The 18,321-nt window shown below is 45.2% G+C and overlaps 1 protein-coding gene and 1 long non-coding RNA gene across 3 annotated transcripts in view; one reads left to right on the top strand and one right to left on the bottom strand.

Annotated features, from left to right (window-relative positions):
- Positions 1 to 18,321, top strand: part of UBE4B (ubiquitination factor E4B) — a 114,953-nt gene that overhangs the window by 30,243 nt on the left and 66,389 nt on the right. The gene's annotated exons all lie outside the window — the stretch shown is intronic.
- LOC149441760 (uncharacterized) lies at positions 30 to 9,597 on the bottom strand. The gene is made up of 2 exons (XR_016307299.1): positions 9,445 to 9,597; positions 30 to 452 (listed from the first exon to the last, which is right to left on the bottom strand). It is a non-coding gene; the product is annotated as an uncharacterized LOC149441760 (long non-coding RNA).

Below are 18,321 nucleotides of genomic sequence, written 5' to 3'. Positions count from 1 at the left end.
TGCGTGTAAAAAAACAAAAATCCTCTCCATTGTGCTTTTATTGATGTTTATTTTGATACAACTGTTGACAAAATGGTTAATATTGAAGCTAAACTCCAGGCAGATATAAAAAGAATACACAACTGAATTAAGGAGAACTTTGCAGTACATTGCAACCACTGCTTATAATGTTTAGGTCATCACTAGCTCATGGTATGGGCAAAAGGTGCCTTTTATTTAAGTTTTCTGTTTGCCCCCATCTTCTGCGTTGCTGAGTGTGATGTCTCTGTCATTCTGCTGAAGACTCCTGAGGAATGCACAGCGGCCCAAATCTTGCAAGGAAGACCCTCCATTTCATTGCAAGAGCATCTTTTTGTGATACTTGAGTTGCTCTGCGTTCCCCAGGATCTTGTCACAAGTAGTATGTCATCATGCTTGCCCAGTCTTGGCCGGCTGAAGATCGTTTAAGCAGCCTGCAAAAGAAGATTAGGTGGTTCTAAAGGCTGAAGATTTTTTTTTTTTTGTTAGTATGCATGCAGCCCCCCCAAAATACTTACCTGCGCCCCATCTCGATCCAGCAATGTGCACAAGAGCAGCGCTTTCCCTTCTCTTTGATTTAGAGAGCCATTGGTTCCTGCTGCTGTCAATCACAGCCAGTAAGGAGGGAGCAGGGGGCTGGGCAAAGCTGTGCTCTGTTGGTCTATGAACATATACATGCATGAGCGCCCCCATAGCAAGTGGCAATCAGCAGGAGTGATGAAGTCAGGAGCATCAGCGGGGGGGACTTGAGAAGAGGAAGATCGACCTGCTCTGTGCAACACCATTGCACAAAGCAGGTGAGTATAACACATTTTGTTATTTAAAAAGTAAAAACATGTTTAGTATCACTTTTTATTTACCTGATTCAGTGGCTACTCTTCGCTTGCTTGCAGTGCTAAAATCCATACGTTTCAGGTGGATTGGACCCCACAGTGGCTCCTCCCTCTCGCTGCTACAACACTATAGGGTGTGGTATGGAAAATGGGGGGCCAGTGGGAGGAACCAACCTGTAATTTTTTATTTTTTTTTTAATACATAAAATAAGCGTATATACCTGAATCTGTCCATATTTTGGCTTTATGTATTCCTTTGCACGAAACGGCAATATGAGAGGAGCAGTATGTTGACTCTGTCAGAACTTTTATTGCTTTGTGCAATTTTACTTTATGGACATGCTTAGGGGAGTCACAAACTAATAAAGTACCTTGTCCTTATAAAATATGTATGCGTTTTTTTTTTTTTTTTTTAATAAAATATTTGTTTACAAAGTAATCGCCTGAGAGGATGGTTTTGACATAATTAATTGAGCATTCCAACTAAATTGTTTTCCTGAGTCAACGATAAGTCTTCTGATAATTTTGAAACTTCTATAAAGATTCTTATTTGCTATTGGTAGTAAGTAGAACCCTGTAACTGGCCAGGAAAATGGTTGTATAGGTCTGACTATCTTCCCAAACACCCACAACATGCCTTCGGATAGAAAAGGTGAATTCCATCCTACATTTTGAATGCCTAACCACACCCTCCAGGGGAAGCTCACAGTAGGTTGACAAGAATGGCTTAAAGCGACAGTAAGCCTTCACCCCTGTCAGATTATTATTTTTTTTTTTTTTTTTTTTTCCGCCATCTCTGTCCCATTGTTGAGATTTCCTTTTCTCTTTCTATCCCATAGCCAAACAGGAAGTGGGAGAGAATCCCGGCACATCAAGGGAATTCCTTTGGGGGGACCCCTGGGTCACCAAAACTAGTGTCCCCATTGGAAGATTTCCCCTCTTACTTTTCTGGAGACAACCCAAAATTCGTGATTTTTCTTTCAATGATTATGGTCGATAGGACAAATAGGGTGAATCTCCCTAATGGGGGGACACAGACAGAAATAAAAACTGAGAAGGGTTCTATGCCCTCTCCACTATAACAAAAAAAAAAATTGCCTTTAGTTATACTTTAACCTCTTCACGCCAGCGCCTTCCGGCCCTTTAAGGGGTTTCAGACGCTGGGAGGCAGGGCAGCGTTTTAGGGTCATGTGACCACCGTGATTCGCTCTAACAGCGGTCACAAGAGGAGATCGGGACCTGTCCCTGAGACACAGACATGTGCTAGGAGTGCGCAGGGTGCACGCTCTCAGCACGTGTTTTCAAATGGTACATAAATATGCGACCGCTTGGTGTCAAGGCCCAGCCGCCGAGAGGCCGCATATTTGCGTACAGTCGGCATCAAGGGGTTAAATAAAATAACAAACATGTCATGTATATCTGCTCTGTGCAATGGTTTTACACAGAGCAGCCCCGATCCTCCTCTTCTGGAGTCCCACATTGGTGCTCCAGGCTCCTCCTCTTCAGCAAGTACGCACATGGAAAGCCGCTTTCCATTGGGACACCTTTGCGGTCTTGCTCTTGAGCCGCCCTGTCTGCATCTATTGAAACTGCGTCTTATACCAGCATTTGTTTGACAGCAGTGGGAGCCAATGGTTATCGCTGCTATCAGTGTGCCCAGTGAACAGGGAGATGGCGGTTAGAGCCGATGCTCCTGTATACGTTACTGGATCAGATTGGGCTCGGGTACTAATGGGGGGTTCTGAGGGAAACCTGCAGCACAGAAGGTTTTTTACCTTCAGCATGAAGGTAGAAAAACAAAGCGGAGTTCCACTCAATCTGTAAAAAAAATATGTCCGCAGCTACAAAAACTGTAGCTGCTGACTTTTCAAATTGCAGCCACTCGCCTGTCCCACGATCCCGTGTTGCCACAGCCATTTCACCGGCCATCCTGTATTCCAGGCGCCAGCATGGACAGCTTGCGGCTTCACAGCTGGGTGCCCACTGCGCATGCGTGAGTAGCACTGCGCTTCCTTAATGGCCCCGTCGTCTTCTGGGACCTGTCACGTGTCCCACAAGACTTCGGGGGGAGAGGGTAGGAGGACAACTTCCGTTTCCGATCGCCTATGCCAGGGGTAGGCAACCTGCGGCTCTCTAGCTGTTGTGGAACTAAATTTCCCATGAGGCATTGCAGCATTACAAAACTGACAGGTACAGCTATGACTTTGAGGCACGATGGAACTTGTAGTCCTGCAACAGCTGGAGAGCCGCAGGTTGTCTACCCCTGGCCTAGGCGGTCGTAGCAGAAGTGGGAGCGGGTACCTGTCAAATTCAGTTACCTGTTTACCTGTTCCCCGCTCCCCAAAGGTGCCAATCCTTAACCTCCCTAGCGGTATTCCCGAGTGTAGCTCGGGGTAAAATGTCAGTGCCAAAAGCGGTAACCCCGAGCTACACTCGGGCTTACCATGCGGCACTGCATAGGGAGTCCCTGCAGAGCTTACCTTGTCCTTCGCTCCCGCTATGTGTCCCCTGCAGCTTCCCCTGCCATCTCCTCCGGCTGATGCCGGCATCCAGCTTCTGTGTTCCGGTCCCGGTGATGTCGGGACGTACGGGCGCTGCCGGCGGCGGCGGCAAATTTGAAAATTTTAAAAAATGTCATTTTTTTCAAAACACATTTTTCAGAGTAAAACATTGCCGTTTCAACCCATTTCACATACATATTGTCCCTAGTGCTTTGTCCGGCGCCCTGTCTGCATTTTGTCTGTTCTTTCTGCCTGGAAACTGAGAAACGTTCATGGCGTCCAAAAAGTGTCCCTTTAGGTCAAAAGCGGGTTTAGATCAGCTAGAAATCAGAACCACTTGCAGAATTGAGTGATAATGATTCGTGGGAAAATTCCTCATCAGACACTGAAAACGATTTTGCGACTTTGCTCAGCGATGTGCGAATTTGCCTCTGTATTTCAAATTTCAGTGTTTTCGGTTTGATTATATTATTGAATTAAATGTATTATTATTATATTATTATTTTTTAGGATTATTTATTAAATTATAATTTATGATTTCGTGTTTCAAATTTTATCATCCCCGGGATGTTTACTAGACTCTTGTTCGGACAGATTTCAGTGAGTTATTCCTAAAAATTACAGCCTACAATAAAAAAACTACATATTTCCATGCAAAATAATGGTACCGCTTTCAGCACCAAAAATCTAAAATAATCATACCGCCAGGGAGGTTAATGGGGAGCGGGGCCCACTCTTTAAAGCGGAACTTCCCCTTTTAGGTAAAACTCCTCTTTAAGGCTTTAGAACCACTACATTGACACAACCTGATTTAGTACTGAACTTCATCAGGACCTTTTGATATGAACTGAATATCCTCTGAGTGGTTGGACACTAAGTAGTGTTCTAGTGTGGTTGCATTTGCAAACAATCTGATTCTAGCATCGTGGAAATCTGTGTTGGACTTTTTAAAAGTATGCTTAAAAGGAGTGTGGCAGGGGTTCCCGGAACACAGGAAAAGCTGAAGAGCATTAACCTCTTGCCGTCCGCCTGCTGTTTATAAACGGCAGGGCGGTGGCACTCTAGGGGCGGGTTGCCGTTTATAAACGGCACCCGCCTTTTCTAGCTGTGCGCGCTCCGTGGGAGCGCGCAGCACCACGATCTGGTGCCTACTGTGTCCTCCGGACACAGTGAAACACCGATCGTCGGACGGGACCTCTGTACAAGGTCCCGATCATGTAATAACTGATAGGCCAATCAGTGATCACATGCAAAGTAGTAAGCAAGATGTCACTTGTGACATCATTGCTTACTACGTGTGAAATCTGTGAATGATCACAGAGGTCACATGGTACAAGGCTATTCACAACAGCCTTGTACCATGTGACAAGCTGTGACCAATCACAGCTCACTCAGTATTTCTCAATGGCTGCAAGAATGCAGACAGAGAGAAAGAGAAATGATTGCTTTTACATCCTATTTGGGTGTAAAATCAATCACTGTAAAAAAAAAAAAAAAAAAAAATTCATCACCCCAAGTAGTACACTTTACTGCTAGGGTGACAGTATGTAAAAAAAAAACCAAAAAAAACCAAAACATTAATAATATAAAAAAATAAAAATGTAAAAAAAATGTTTAAAAATTATAATTTTTGGTTAAACTAATTTGGCTTATTTTTTTTTTTTACTAAAAATATAACAATAAATTTTGGTCAAGATTTATGATGAAAGATTATTTGCAAAATTGTATAAGAAAAACACTTTTTTAAAAATTTTTGGGCATTTTCATTTACATAGCAAAAAAAATAAAAATCCCAGCGGTGAATAAATACCACCAAAATAAAGCTTTATCTGTCTCAAAAAAATGGTAAAAAATTCATATGGGTACAGTATTGCATGACAGCGCAATTGTCATTCAAAGTGTGATGGCGCTGAAAGCTGAAAATTGCCCTGGACAGGAAGGGGGGGAAAGTGTCCGGACAGGAAGTGGTTAAGATTCCTTTTTTGCCGATAGGACCATTTACATTTGTCTTTCAGCTGTTAACTGTTTACCTGTCATTCAGCTCGCAGTAATCATTGTAGCACTGATGCCTAGATGGATCAGGGAAGGGGTAGAAGACATTGCTGTTTGTGATCCCTTTTGGGGAAATTTTCCAGTCACTTCCTTTCCTGGTGACAACAACTGTCACTGGAACGGAGATTGTGGGTCTCCAGTGAGAATACAGATGGCAGTGAAAAGCTAAAGGAGTTACTTAGGTTTTCCGTGTCTATTTTTTTAGCTGGATTTTCTCTTGAATTATAAAAAGATTCAGTGGAGATTACCCCTTTAAAATAGCCCAGATGTCCTTCCTTCGGATTTGTGCGGGAAAACCGCTGAGTCACGGGAGAGTCTACAGACAGGTCTGTTCACTCTGCAATCAGCGGTTATTCTTAGTACAAGGTTGAGATTTGCTTTTGTTTTCACCAAATGGTAACTGAGCTGAGATTTACAACTTTTTTTTTATTACGTGTTTGAAGGTCTTTGTTTTGCTTTTTATTTCAAGATTACAGGATGCGTAACCAATTAAAAAATGATCCTCCATTTCCTTTGACTGAAATTGACCCGTATAGAAAATCAGTAGCAGGCGTCCATTCATGGTATGTGCCGTTCATCACATCAGATGCAGATTGTGAGTGCAGCACGCACTGAAGCAGATCTCGACTTTTTAGACAAACTTTTTTGCCTTGACATTAAGTAGTTGTAAAGGCTAAAGGTTTTTACCTTAATGCATTTTCTGCATGGGGGGGGGAGTTTAGGGGTTTAGCCCCCCCCCCCCCTCTTCTACATGCTTACCTGGGCCTAACCTCGATCCAGCACTGCGCTCTCTCTCCTCACAGGGCAGGTTGATGGCAGCAGAAGCTATTGGCTCCTGGTGCTGTCAATGAAATCTAGTGATCAAGAAAGGGAAGGGCGGTGGTCATAGACACACACATTTCATCTTGGGATCGAACCCACACAAGTGCCTATGGGGGCGCTCAGAATAGCAGTAGGAGCCAGGAGCACTGGTGGGGGGCCCCAGAAAAGGAAAATCTGGGCTGCTCTGTGCAAAACCATTGCACAGAGCAGGCAAGTATAACATATTTATTTAAAAAAAAGAAAAAACAAAAACCTTTTCACTTTCAGCCTGGGTTCACACTTGTGTGGGGTGGCATACCGCATGTGATTCTCACAGGAACCGCAACGCATTCCTGAGCAAATCACATCACGTGAGTTCTGTACGGTGCAATTTGAGCCATACCTTTTTATATGGCTCAAGTTGCACCGCATCCGCACCAAAAAGGTGCATGGCCCTTTTTTTTTGTCAAAGCTTTATTAAACAATCTAACGTTAGAAGCTGCTTGGCTACCATGCACGGCTGCACCAGATTCTGAGTGCTCCAGTTTTTGTAAATCAACCCTTTATTATTCTCTTCCACTTTAAGGCTGGTAGTACATTATACAATTTTCTTGAGATTTTTGCTTTAGAATGACCAAAAACCATATAATATGAGGTCAAACCTAAACAACACTTTTAATTCTATCCAATTAGGCAGATCATTGCATTACATAGTTGAAGGTAAATTGGGCAGAAATTGTAAGAAAATTGTATAGTGTATGGCCAGCCTTAGTCTTGTTTTTGTTGTAGTGTGTGCTGAAATAAATGGAACATGTTGCAATATGGTGCAACACAACGCCACATATGATAAGCAAAAAAGAAGTCATCAGAAAAGCATGGTGCATGTCCACACACATGTAGTTTTCACACCTTAACACAAGTGCTGTGGTGTGGATGGGCCCTAAGGCTGGCCATACACTATACAATTTTCTGTCCAATTTCCTTTAGATTTACCTTCAACTATGTAGTGCAAGGGTCTGCCTGATTGGATACAATTGAAAGTGTTGTTAGGTTTGACTTCCTATTATATGGTTTTTGGTAAATCTAAACCAAAAATCTCAATAAAATTGTATAATGGATTCACATACACAGTGGGGCAAAAAAGTATTTAGTCAGCCACCAATTGTGCAAGTTCTCCCACTTAAAAAGATGAGAGAGGCCTGTAATTGGCATCATAGGTAGACCTCAACTATGAGAGACAAAATGAGAAAAAAAAAATCCAGACAATCACATTGGCTGATCTGAAAGAATTTATTTGCAAATTATGGTGGAAAATAAGTATTTGGTCAATATGAAAAGTTCATCTCAATACTTTGTTATATATCCTTTGTTGGCAATGACAGAGGTCAGACGTTTCCTGTAAGTCTTCACAAGGTTGGCACACACTGTTGCTGGTATGTTGGCCCATCCTCCATGCAGATCTCCTCTAGAGCAGTGATGTTTTGGGGCTGTCGCTGGGCAACACGGACTTTCAACTCCCTCCAAAGGTTTTCTATGGGGTTGAGATCTGGAGACTGGCTAGGCCACTCCAGGACCCTGAAATGCTTCTTATGAAGCCACTCCTTCGTTGCCCGGGCGGTATGTTTGGGATCATTGTCATGTTGGAAGACCCAGCCACGTTTCATCTTCAATGCCCTTACTGATGGCAGGAGGTTTGCACTCAAAATCTCACGATACATGGCCCCATTCATTCTGTCCTGTACATGGATCAGTCGCCCTGGTCCCTTTGCGGAGAAACAGCCCCAAAGCATGATGTTGCCACCCCCATGCTTCACAGTAGGTATGGTGTTCTTTGGATGCAACTCAGCATTCTCTCTCCTCCAAACACGATGAGTTGTGTTTTTACCAAACAGTTCTATTTTGGTTTCATCTGACCATATGACATTCTCCCAATCCTCTTCTGGATCATCCAAATGCTCTCTAGCAAACTTCAGACGGGCCCGGACATGTACTGGCTTAAGCAGGGGGACACGTCTGGCACTGCAGGATCTGAGTCCCTGGTGGAGTAGTGTTTTACTGATGGTAGCCTTTGTTACGTTGGTCCCAGCTCTCTGCAGGTCATTCACTAGGTCCCCCCGTGTGGTCCTGGGATTTTTGCTCACCATTCTTGTGATCATTTTGACCCCACGGGGTGAGATCTTGCGTGGAGCCCCAGATCGAGGGAGATTATCAGTGGTCTTGTATGTCTTCCATTTTCTAATTATTGCTCCCACAGTTGATTTGTTCACACCAAGCTGCTTGCCTATTGCAGATTCAGTCTTCCCAGCCTGGTGCAGGTCTACAATGTTGTTTCTGGTATCCTTCGACAGCTCTCTGGTCTTCACCATAGTGGAGTTTGGAGTGGGACTGTTTGAGGTTGTGGACAGGTGTCTTTTATACTGATAACAAGTTCAAACAGGTGCCATTGATACAGGTAATGAGTGCAGAACAGAGGAGCCTCTTAAAGAAGAAGGTACAGGTCTGTGAGAGCCAGAAATCTTGCTTGTTTGTAGGTGACCAAATACTTATTTTCCACCATAATTTGCAAATAAATTCTTTCCAAATCAGCCAATGTGATTGTCTGGATTTGTTTTCTCATTTTGTCTCTCATAGTTGTCTACCTATGATGCCAATTACAGGCCTCTCTCATCTTTGTAAGTGGGAGAACTTGCACAATTGGTGGCTGACTAAATACCTTTTTGCTCCACTGTATGTGGTGCGGTATATCACATGTGATTCTCCCTGGAACCGCACCGCATTTCTGTGCAAATCACATGCGATTTGTGTGTGGTGCGACTGGAACCATACATTTTGTGTGGCTCTAATCGCCCTGTACCAAAAACATGTAGGACCTTTTTTTTGGTCCGCACTAGAATCGGATCGCATGGGTATTCACATCTAAGCAATCAGAATCTGCACATTGCACTGCGTTTTGCGGACCGCTTTCGGGGTGTTAACTTAAAAACAAAACACCCGCAGCGGTTCGCATGAATGGGGTGCGATTCTGATGGGGTGCAGAAAACGCTGCAAATTCCGCACCGCATCAGTGTGAACCCGGGCTTAATATTTTTCTTTGCACCTGATGCCCCAGGTCAGGCCTTGGGGCTCTTTTTTTTTTTTTTTTTTTTTTTTTGAGAAGCAGTGACTTGTGTATTACAAGCCTACTGAAATCCGCACCAGATTAGGCTTTACGCTGCGAAGAGAAAAAAAAAAAGTCTAACCTGCAATTAGTTCACGTCAATACAAGCACGTGAGCGTCTGAGCCATCCAGTGTCTCGGCTTCCACAGCTGTTTGCTGGAAAAACACCGCCACGAGACGGACGCATCTCAGCCTCCTGCCGGGACAAACTGTTCTGTTTACATTACTTACTGACTCTTCGATGTCTAAACTTGGTGCTTGGCTTCATGTGCTCACATGATTATATAGAGGAGCCGAGGGGACGTACACACACACATCACCTGGAATGGGTGTCAGGAACATTATATGTTGTTCTAGGACACAAGAACCATTGAACTGTACTGAGCACTGCCTATATACACAGCGGATACAGGAGACGTCCCTGCTACAGCTCTAGAAAAGCTACAACCTGTTCTGGAGCAGGGCTGTGGACATTTTTCTAAGAAACTACTTATCCCGACCACAGCACCTCCTGCCTGGAGTTTGCATGTTCTCCCTGTGCCTGCGTGGGTTTCCTCCGAGTACTCCGGTTTCCTCCCACACTCCAAAGACTTGCTGCTAGGTTAATTGGCTCCTGTCTAGATTGTCCCTAGTATGTGTATGTATGAATGTGAGTTAGGGACCTTAGATTGAACGCCCCTTGAGGGTTAGGGACCTTAGATTGTACGCCCCTTGAGGGTTAGGGACCTTAGATTGTACGCCCCTTGAGGGTTAGGGACCTTAGATTGTACGCCCCTTGAGGGTTAGGGACCTTAGATTGTACGCCCCTTGAGGGTTATGGACCTTAGATTGAACGCCCCTTGAGGGTTATGGACCTTAGATTGTACGCCCCTTGAGGGTTATGGACCTTAGATTGAACGCCCCTTGAGGGTTATGGACCTTAGATTGTACACCCCTTGAGGGTTAGGGACCTTAGATTGTACGCCCCTTGAGGGTTAGGGACCTTAGATTGTACTCCCCTTGAGGGTTAGGGACCTTAGATTGTACGCCCCTTGAGGGTTAGGGACCTTAGATTGAACGCCCCTTGAGGGTTATGGACCTTAGATTGTACACCCCTTGAGGGTTAGGGACCTTAGATTGTACGCCCCTTGAGGGTTAGGCACTGATGTGACTGTACAGTATATATGTAATGCGCTACGTAAATTGACAGCACTATATAAGTACCTGTAATAAATAAAGAAATACATTGTCCAAGGGACTAAATCGGGGTCCCAGTCTACTTGTCCTGATAAAAAAACAAAAAAATGCATATCTGAGGTACTTTTAGGAATGCCTGAGCCTTGAAAAACGAAAGGGGCTTCATGGTGACAGAAACGTTTAATGTTTTATATTATTTTGCTGTTTATGTCCTCCTCACCTCCCTGCTGTCTCCAGCACTGCACCCGGGGGCTAGCAGGGAGGGGGGAGACCTCGCAGTGTGACTAGCACTAATTGGCTAGCCATCAATATTGGGCAGCACAGTGGCTGAATGGTTAGCACTTCCGCCTGGCAGTACTCGGGTCGTTGGTTCGAATCCCAGCCACTGCACCACCTGCCTGGAGTTTGCATGTTCTCCCTGTGCCTGCGTGGGTTTCCTCCGGGTACTCTGGTTTCCTCCCACACTCCAAAGACATGCTGGGAGGTTAATTGGCTCCTGTCTAAATTGTCCCTAGTATGTGTATGTATGAATGTGAGTTGGGGACCTTAGATTGTACACCCCTTGAGGGTTAGGGACCTTAGATTGTACGCCCCTTGAGGGTTAGGGACCTTCGATTGTACGCCCCTTGAGGGTTAGGGACCTTAGATTGTACGCCCCTTGAGGGTTAGGGACCTTAGATTGTACGCCCCTTGAGGGTTAGGGACTGATGTGAATGTACAATATATATGTAAATTGACGGCGCTATGTAAGTACCTGAAATAAATAAATCAGGAAGGGGAGTGTTGGCTTTTTTATCGCTCAGCAGAAGAGCATCTGCTGAGCAAGTAAATGAGGCGCCGGCCCCAAAAAGAAAAAAAAAAATGTATTCCTTCAGGTTCCCCTCACACATGGAAGTACTTGGGTGCTCAGTTGAAGGGCATGCTGAGCAGCCAAATCCAGGTCAAGTGTCCGCCCCGTTAGGCCCCGTTCACACACGGGCGGTTTGGAATTGCGGCAGAATCACTACAATTCTGCCTGCAATCTCAAAATGCACTACAATCGCAAAACGCAGTTTTGGGTGTCATTTTCAGTGACACATAAAACACAATGCGTTTTTGCCACAATTGTTTGCATGGCAATTTCATTGCGTGAAGCTTGTTGCCAAAAAAGGAGCAGGAGTTTTTTAGGCGACAAGCTTAACGCGATGCGCTTTGCCGCAATTGTCATGCGGTGTACTGCGCAGCAATTTGCATCATGTGAAGCTTGTTGCCCAAAAAGGAGTAGGAGCTTCTTTTGGGCGACGAGCGTCATGCGGTGCGATTTGCGTGCGACAATCTCAGCAAAACCGCACCATGTTTTAGGTGCCATTGAACATAATGGCGCCTGAAGCTGCATTTTGCAGTCTTGGGCAGAATTGCAGCGATTCTGCTGCAATTCCAAAATATCCAAGTGTGAATGGAGCCACCCTGGATCACACATATGTGGCTCTAGATCCGTTTTCAAACACACAGATTTGCATGACAGGCTAGTTATTATGTGCTACTATTGAGGTGGTTCACCCAGATGCAATCCACACACATTGTGTTTTGAGTGCCATTGCGAAAAGAGGCTCTGTGCGAGTTTGTAATGGTGCTTTCCAGACTCGCAAGGGATACAGTAGAGTGGCATGCGGAAATATATTTTCACATAGGATTGCTATTGACAGGAGTTTTTTCATTGAGGTCAATGGGAGGTATTTTTGCATTGAGGTCAGTGGGAGGCGTTTTTAGAGTGAGGTCAGTGGGAGGCGGTTTTGCAGTGAGGTCGATGGGAGGCGGTTTTGCGGTGTGGTCGATGGGAGGCGGTTTTGCGGTGTGGTCAGTGGGAGGCGGTTTTGCAGTGAGGTCGATGGGAGGCGGTTTTGCGGTGTGGTCGATGGGAGGCGGTTTTGCGGTGAGGTCGATGGGAGGCGGTTTTGCGGTGAGGTCGATGGGAGGCGGTTTTGCGGTGTGGTCGATGGGAGGCGGTTTTGCGGTGTGGTCGATGGGAGGCGGTTTTGCGGTGTGGTCGATGGGAGGCGGTTTTGCGGTGTGGTCGATGGGAGGCGGTTTTGCGGTGTGGTCGATGGGAGGCGGTTTTGCGGTGTGGTCGATGGGAGGCGGTTTTGCGGTGTGGTCGATGGGAGGCGGTTTTGCGGTGTGGTCGATGGGAGGCGGTTTTGCGGTGAGGTCGATGGGAGGCGGTTTTGCGGTGAGGTCAATGGGAGGCGGTTTTGCGGTGAGGTCGATGGGAGGCGGTTTTGCGGTGTGGTCGATGGGAGGCGGTTTTGCGGTGTGGTCGATGGGAGGCGGTTTTGCGGTGAGGTCGATGGGGGGCGGTTTTGCGGTGTGGTCGATGGGAGGCGGTTTTGCGGTGAGGTCGATGGGAGGCGGTTTTGCGGTGAGGTCGATGGGAGGTGGTTTTGGAGTGAAGTCAATGGGAAAAAAATTTGCACCTGTACGTAAGTCACACAGAGACCAGAGTGACATTGTAATTTCAGCACACCATGTGTGAACCCAGGCTAAAGAAGCAGCTTGCCCATAGCAGGGCTACATGTAAAAAACCATCTGCCCGGCAGCTGGGACTGCATGTCCCCAGCTTCAGGTGATCTAAATCATACATCCCTGTGCAGAAAAAGATGCTCTTCTGTTAACTGACCCCTTTCTTGTTCATAGTGGAGTATGCCTGTGTAGATGTAGACCCAGCAAACAGTAGCACATAGGTGACCATGAAAGATGAGAAGAAAAACAAGCTCTTGTGACTTTCCCTTTTGCTCATAATTCCTGCCCTTGTCTGCTCATTGGCAGAGCAAATCAGGCTGGGAACTGTGGAGTCCACATGATTCCCCTTCTTGTTCAGTATGTCCTGGCTGAGCAAAGCTTCATATATACAGCTGGTAAAGCCCAAAGCACATTGATCCCCTGCTCATGATCCAGCTGAGCTTTCCAACCTTGTGCCAGCAGGTGCAAGGCCTGCCCAGGGGACTAAAGTTTGGTGGGTGCTCAAGAGCACAAAGATCCCCCATTAAAAGTTTGGCTATATAACAGTTGACTGTATAGAAATCTTGTATAATAAATAATAATTGTGAACCATTCCTTTATCCAAGCATGTTATCCTAGTGGTACCTTCATAATGTCTTCTACAGCTGTTGCAAACCTTCGCCTTTCCTAACCAGAACAAACAGATCTGGTACCGGCATGCAGATTTGGACTTATTACAAGTCAGCAGCTAAGGCTGGGTATAGATAAATAAATAAAGTGCAGCGCTAAAAATAAACAGAAAATTCGATCTAGAAAATTCTGGTCTAGAAAATTCGATCTAAAAAGTTCGTTCTGAAAATATCAAAAGTTCATAGAATCAGCGATAAAGTAGATATGACACAGCTTATGAGAAATCCGGAACAAATGGCAGAAGTGCGCACTCACCGACCGCGCATAGGAAATGCGCATATGTTTAATCAATTCTGCAGAGTATCGATCTCCCTCAGGAAGGGGTGTTATCATGCGATGGTCAGCTGGGCTCACAGAACCTCCCAAGGATCGGGATAGATCGGCCGGATACAGACTCCAGGTGAAGGCTTCCCTCCTCTGGATGAAGTGGAAAACGGTGTCTGCAGTCAAGATGTTGCTGGACACATGGATGAGCCCTTCCTGTGTTATTGGAAAGCAAGAGGGACACACAGAGACAGGAAATGACATGTCATTTCCTGTCTCTGTGTGACATGTCATTTCCTGTCTCTGTGTGTCCCTCTTGCTTTCCAATAACACAGGAAGGGCTCATCCATGTGTCCAGCAACATCTTGACTGCAGACACCGTTTTCCACTTCATCCAGAGGAGGGAAGCCTTCACCTGGAGTCTGTATCCGGCCGATCTATCCCGATCCTTGGGAGGTTCTGTGAGCCCAGCTGACCATCGCATGATAACACCCCTTCCTGAGGGAGATCGATACTCTGCAGAATTGATTAAACATATGCGCATTTCCTATGCGCGGTCGGTGAGTGCGCACTTCTGCCATTTGTTCCGGATTTCTCATAAGCTGTGTCATATCTACTTTATCGCTGATTCTATGAACTTTTGATATTTTCAGAACGAACTTTTTAGATCGAATTTTCTAGACCAGAATTTTCTAGATCGAATTTTCTGTTTATTTTTAGCGCTGCACTTTATTTATTTATCTTCACCTGAGGCTGTTGTGATCTCCTTTCAGTGCTTTAGCTGCTTATATATTCTTTATTGTTATACAAGAAGTGCTCGCCACATCTTTTATATTTAAGGCTGGGTATAGATGGTTGTATTTTGTGGTTTTTTTTTTTTTCTTTTTTCAGCCAGCAGGCAAAATGGGGAAAAAAAAAGGAATGGATTTCGCCATCCACACAAGCTAGGTGAATGGGGGAATCCTTCCCGCCACAACATTGTTTTCTGATAGCAGGGACCAATGAAAGTTTTCCAACGTGTCCGTTCAATTGAAGTTGACCTAATGATCACCTTCTGTCAAACAAGCCCTGTTCACGTATCTCATAGTGGGAATAAGCGGTCCCACTAAGCTATTTTCCAATGACATAGGGCCAGGCCCATTTAATTGAATGGGCTGTCTTATGCGCCTTTTATCGCTCCAAAAGAAGCTACTGCTCTTTTTCGGGTGACAATGTTCTGTTTCTGGTACCAACATGCAGATTTGGACTTTACATCTCAGTAGCTAAGGCTGGGTATAGATGGTTGTATTTTGTATTTTTTTTGTTTTTTTTCTTTCAGCCAGCAGACAAAATGGGGGAAAAAAAAAAGGAATGGATTTCGCCATCCACACAAGCTAGGTGAATGGAGGAATCCTTCCCGCCACAACATTGTATTCTGATAGCAGGGACCAATGAACATTTTCCAATGTGTCCGTTCAATTGACGTTGACCTAATGATAACCTTCTGTCAAACAAGCCCTGTTCACGTATCTCATAGTGGGAATAGCGGTCCCAATAAGCTATTTTCCAATGACATAGGGCTAGGCACATTTAATTGAATGGGCTGTCCGATGCACCTTTGTCGCTTCAGAAGAAGCTACTGCTCCTGTTCGGGTGACGAGGTTCCTGCAATTTTTAAAGGCATGTTTTGATGTGCGATCCTGTTCCACGTCAATCGCTGCAGAATCGCATAACATTTGTGGTGCCATTGAAGGATAATGGCACCCAAATGCAAGTTGTGCATTTTGCAGCGATTACCACGCGTTTCTGCCCACGATTCCCAATCGCAAAGTGTGAATGGGGCCTGAGGGCCACACACAGATTGAAACTTGGCCGGTCCCTTCTGAACCTGCCCAATTTTGATCCGTCTGTACCCACCTTAAAGCTGAGCTCCAGTCACCTTGGCAGTTTTTTACAAAAAGGCACCCCTGTGATTCTCTTTAGTTGCACAATATAAAAACATACTATTATAAGTGTATTTCTTCTTCTTACTTGGAAATATGACATTCATCGCAGAATCCCAGCGGACAAGCAGCGGCCATTACTAGTTTGGGCATCTGAAGCCCGCTCCTACTTGCTTCTGGGATTCCGTGCAGCGTGCTACCCAGCATGCACCTCCCAATTTTGCGCCTGCGCAGTAAGGACACAGCGCGGCGCACTGTGTTGCTTACAGGTTGCCATAACAATGGCGGCGGCGGCAGAAGTTCCCACCCCGCTGTTATGGCAACCTGTCAATCAATACAGAACCCAGAAGGAAGGCAAGTGCAGTCTGAAGGTTCCTGAGATAGATGATGGCGATATCCCAGGAGCCCTAGGGAATCGCCTAATGACGTAATCGCCTAGGTGGCCGGGACCGGAAGTGCAGACTACACTAGAAAAATAAGGTATTTAGAAGGAAAAAAAAATTTAAATAATTGCCATTACAGACTGTTATGTGGATAGGCATTGTGTTGCAAGGAACATGAAAAAATGGTAGGTGAATTGTCTCCTGTCTAAATTGTCCCTAGTATGTGTATGTATGAATGTGAGTTAGGGACCTTAGATTGTACACCCCTTGAGGGTTAGGGACCTTAGATTGTACGCCCCTTGAGGGTTAGGGACCTTAGATTGTACGCCCCTTGAGGGTTAGGGACCTTAGATTGTACGCCCCTTGAGGGTTAGGGACTGATGTGAATGTACAAGCTCTAAGCTTTTCAGTTACGGCATTTTCTACATGGACCCCAATACAATACCAATACCTGCAATATAGCTATATATGGGCAGCACAGTGGCTAAATGGTTAGCACTTCCGCCTGGCAGTACTAGGGTCATTGGTTTAAATCGCAGCCATGGCAGCACCTGCCTGGAGTTTGCATGTTCTCCCTGTGCCTGCATGGGTTTCCTCTGGGTACTCCAGTTTCCTCCCACACTCCAAAGACATGCTGGTAGGTGAATTGGATCCTGTCTAAATTGTCCCTAGTATGTGTATGTATGAATGTAAGTTAGGGACCTTAGATTGTACGCCCCTTGAGGGTTAGGGACTGATGTGAATGTACAATATATATGTAAAGTGCTGCGTAAACTGACGGCGCTATATAAGTACCTGAAATAAATAAATAATGGGTGGAACTCCACAAAGACTTTTTAGTTTTGAATAGTACACACATTAAGTGTCCATTTACAACCACTAGGCAATCAGCATGCAAGTAAAACAAAAGCACTCTGTAGACTTTAGATTAACGCTGATTTCTGCACCATCAGAAATACAGGAGGGTTTTACCTTCATACCGGCTTCAACTGGTGGTTCCATCAGTAAGAGAAAGGTAGGCGGTTGCACTTCTTCACATAATGACATCTACTAGGAGGAATGCCGGCACCAGAATGTCAGCGATGTCAGGCGGGCCCTTTCTGAAACCACATGGAGGTTGGAGGCAGAGGGGCAAACTTTTGCAATTGACAGTCTGTTGAGCGTTCAGTTCCTAAATATGGCAGCGTTGTGTTTGTAGAGAGAAGACTTCCTCTGGTGGTCTTGTCCAAGATTGGGCACATGGATCTTCTGGGTGCCATTGAAAATGACATTGTGTGTCCATCCTGGCATGCATGCCTTAGGTGGCCTGTCCATGACATAGCTAATGGTTAATTCTTCTTCCTTTTTTTTTTTTTTTTTTTTTTCTGTGCCCCGTTGGGGATATTTCCCTTCACACACAGTCCTAGAGACACAACAGGAAATGCCTCCAAAGTGAGGGTACATCTCTGCTGAGACTGCAACAGGTGCCCCAACTGTAAGATTTCCTCTCATCTCCCCTTCCAGCAACAAATGTAATCCTGTTTATTTCCTATCACTTTTGTTCCAGGACAAGTAGGGTGAATCTTCGCAGCAGTAACGGGGTTCCAATTTGTTTTTGGTTTTTTTTGCTCATTCCAAAAATAAACAGAAGTCTTAGGGCTCATGCACACTGCAGCTCCTAAACTGACTTTCAGGAGCTTTTCTGCATTTTTTCAGCAGCCCCTGAACTCTCCCTAATGTTTCCCTATGTGTCCATGTACACATCGTCGTTTACAGTCAGGCAGTTGAGTTTATAGTCGTTTTTTTGAACACACCAAACTTGCGTTCAGGAGTAGATTTTACCGGCATTTCAAACGCTTGTAAACGCAGGTAACCGCGTTTAGAAGCGTTTTTTTAACTGTTCCATGTCCAGATGCTGTGCAGAGCCTTTTTTCATCATAAGAAATGCATGCAAAGCGTTTTCTATGTGTTCAAATGGACCCGGTACACCAACGCAGTCAGTTCCGTGTTTTGCGTGAAGGAAACAATGGTAGAACGCTCTGCATTATGCTCATGATGGGATCCATA

The sequence above is a fragment of the Staurois parvus genome, unplaced genomic scaffold (genome assembly GCF_062004578.1).
Source record: "Staurois parvus isolate SC_StPar_1 unplaced genomic scaffold, SC_StPar_1.0 ptg000949l, whole genome shotgun sequence".
Lineage (NCBI taxonomy): Eukaryota > Metazoa > Chordata > Amphibia > Anura > Ranidae > Staurois > Staurois parvus.
Note: the sequence above shows the minus strand (reverse complement) of the source record. Positions and strands in the feature narration are given on the sequence as shown.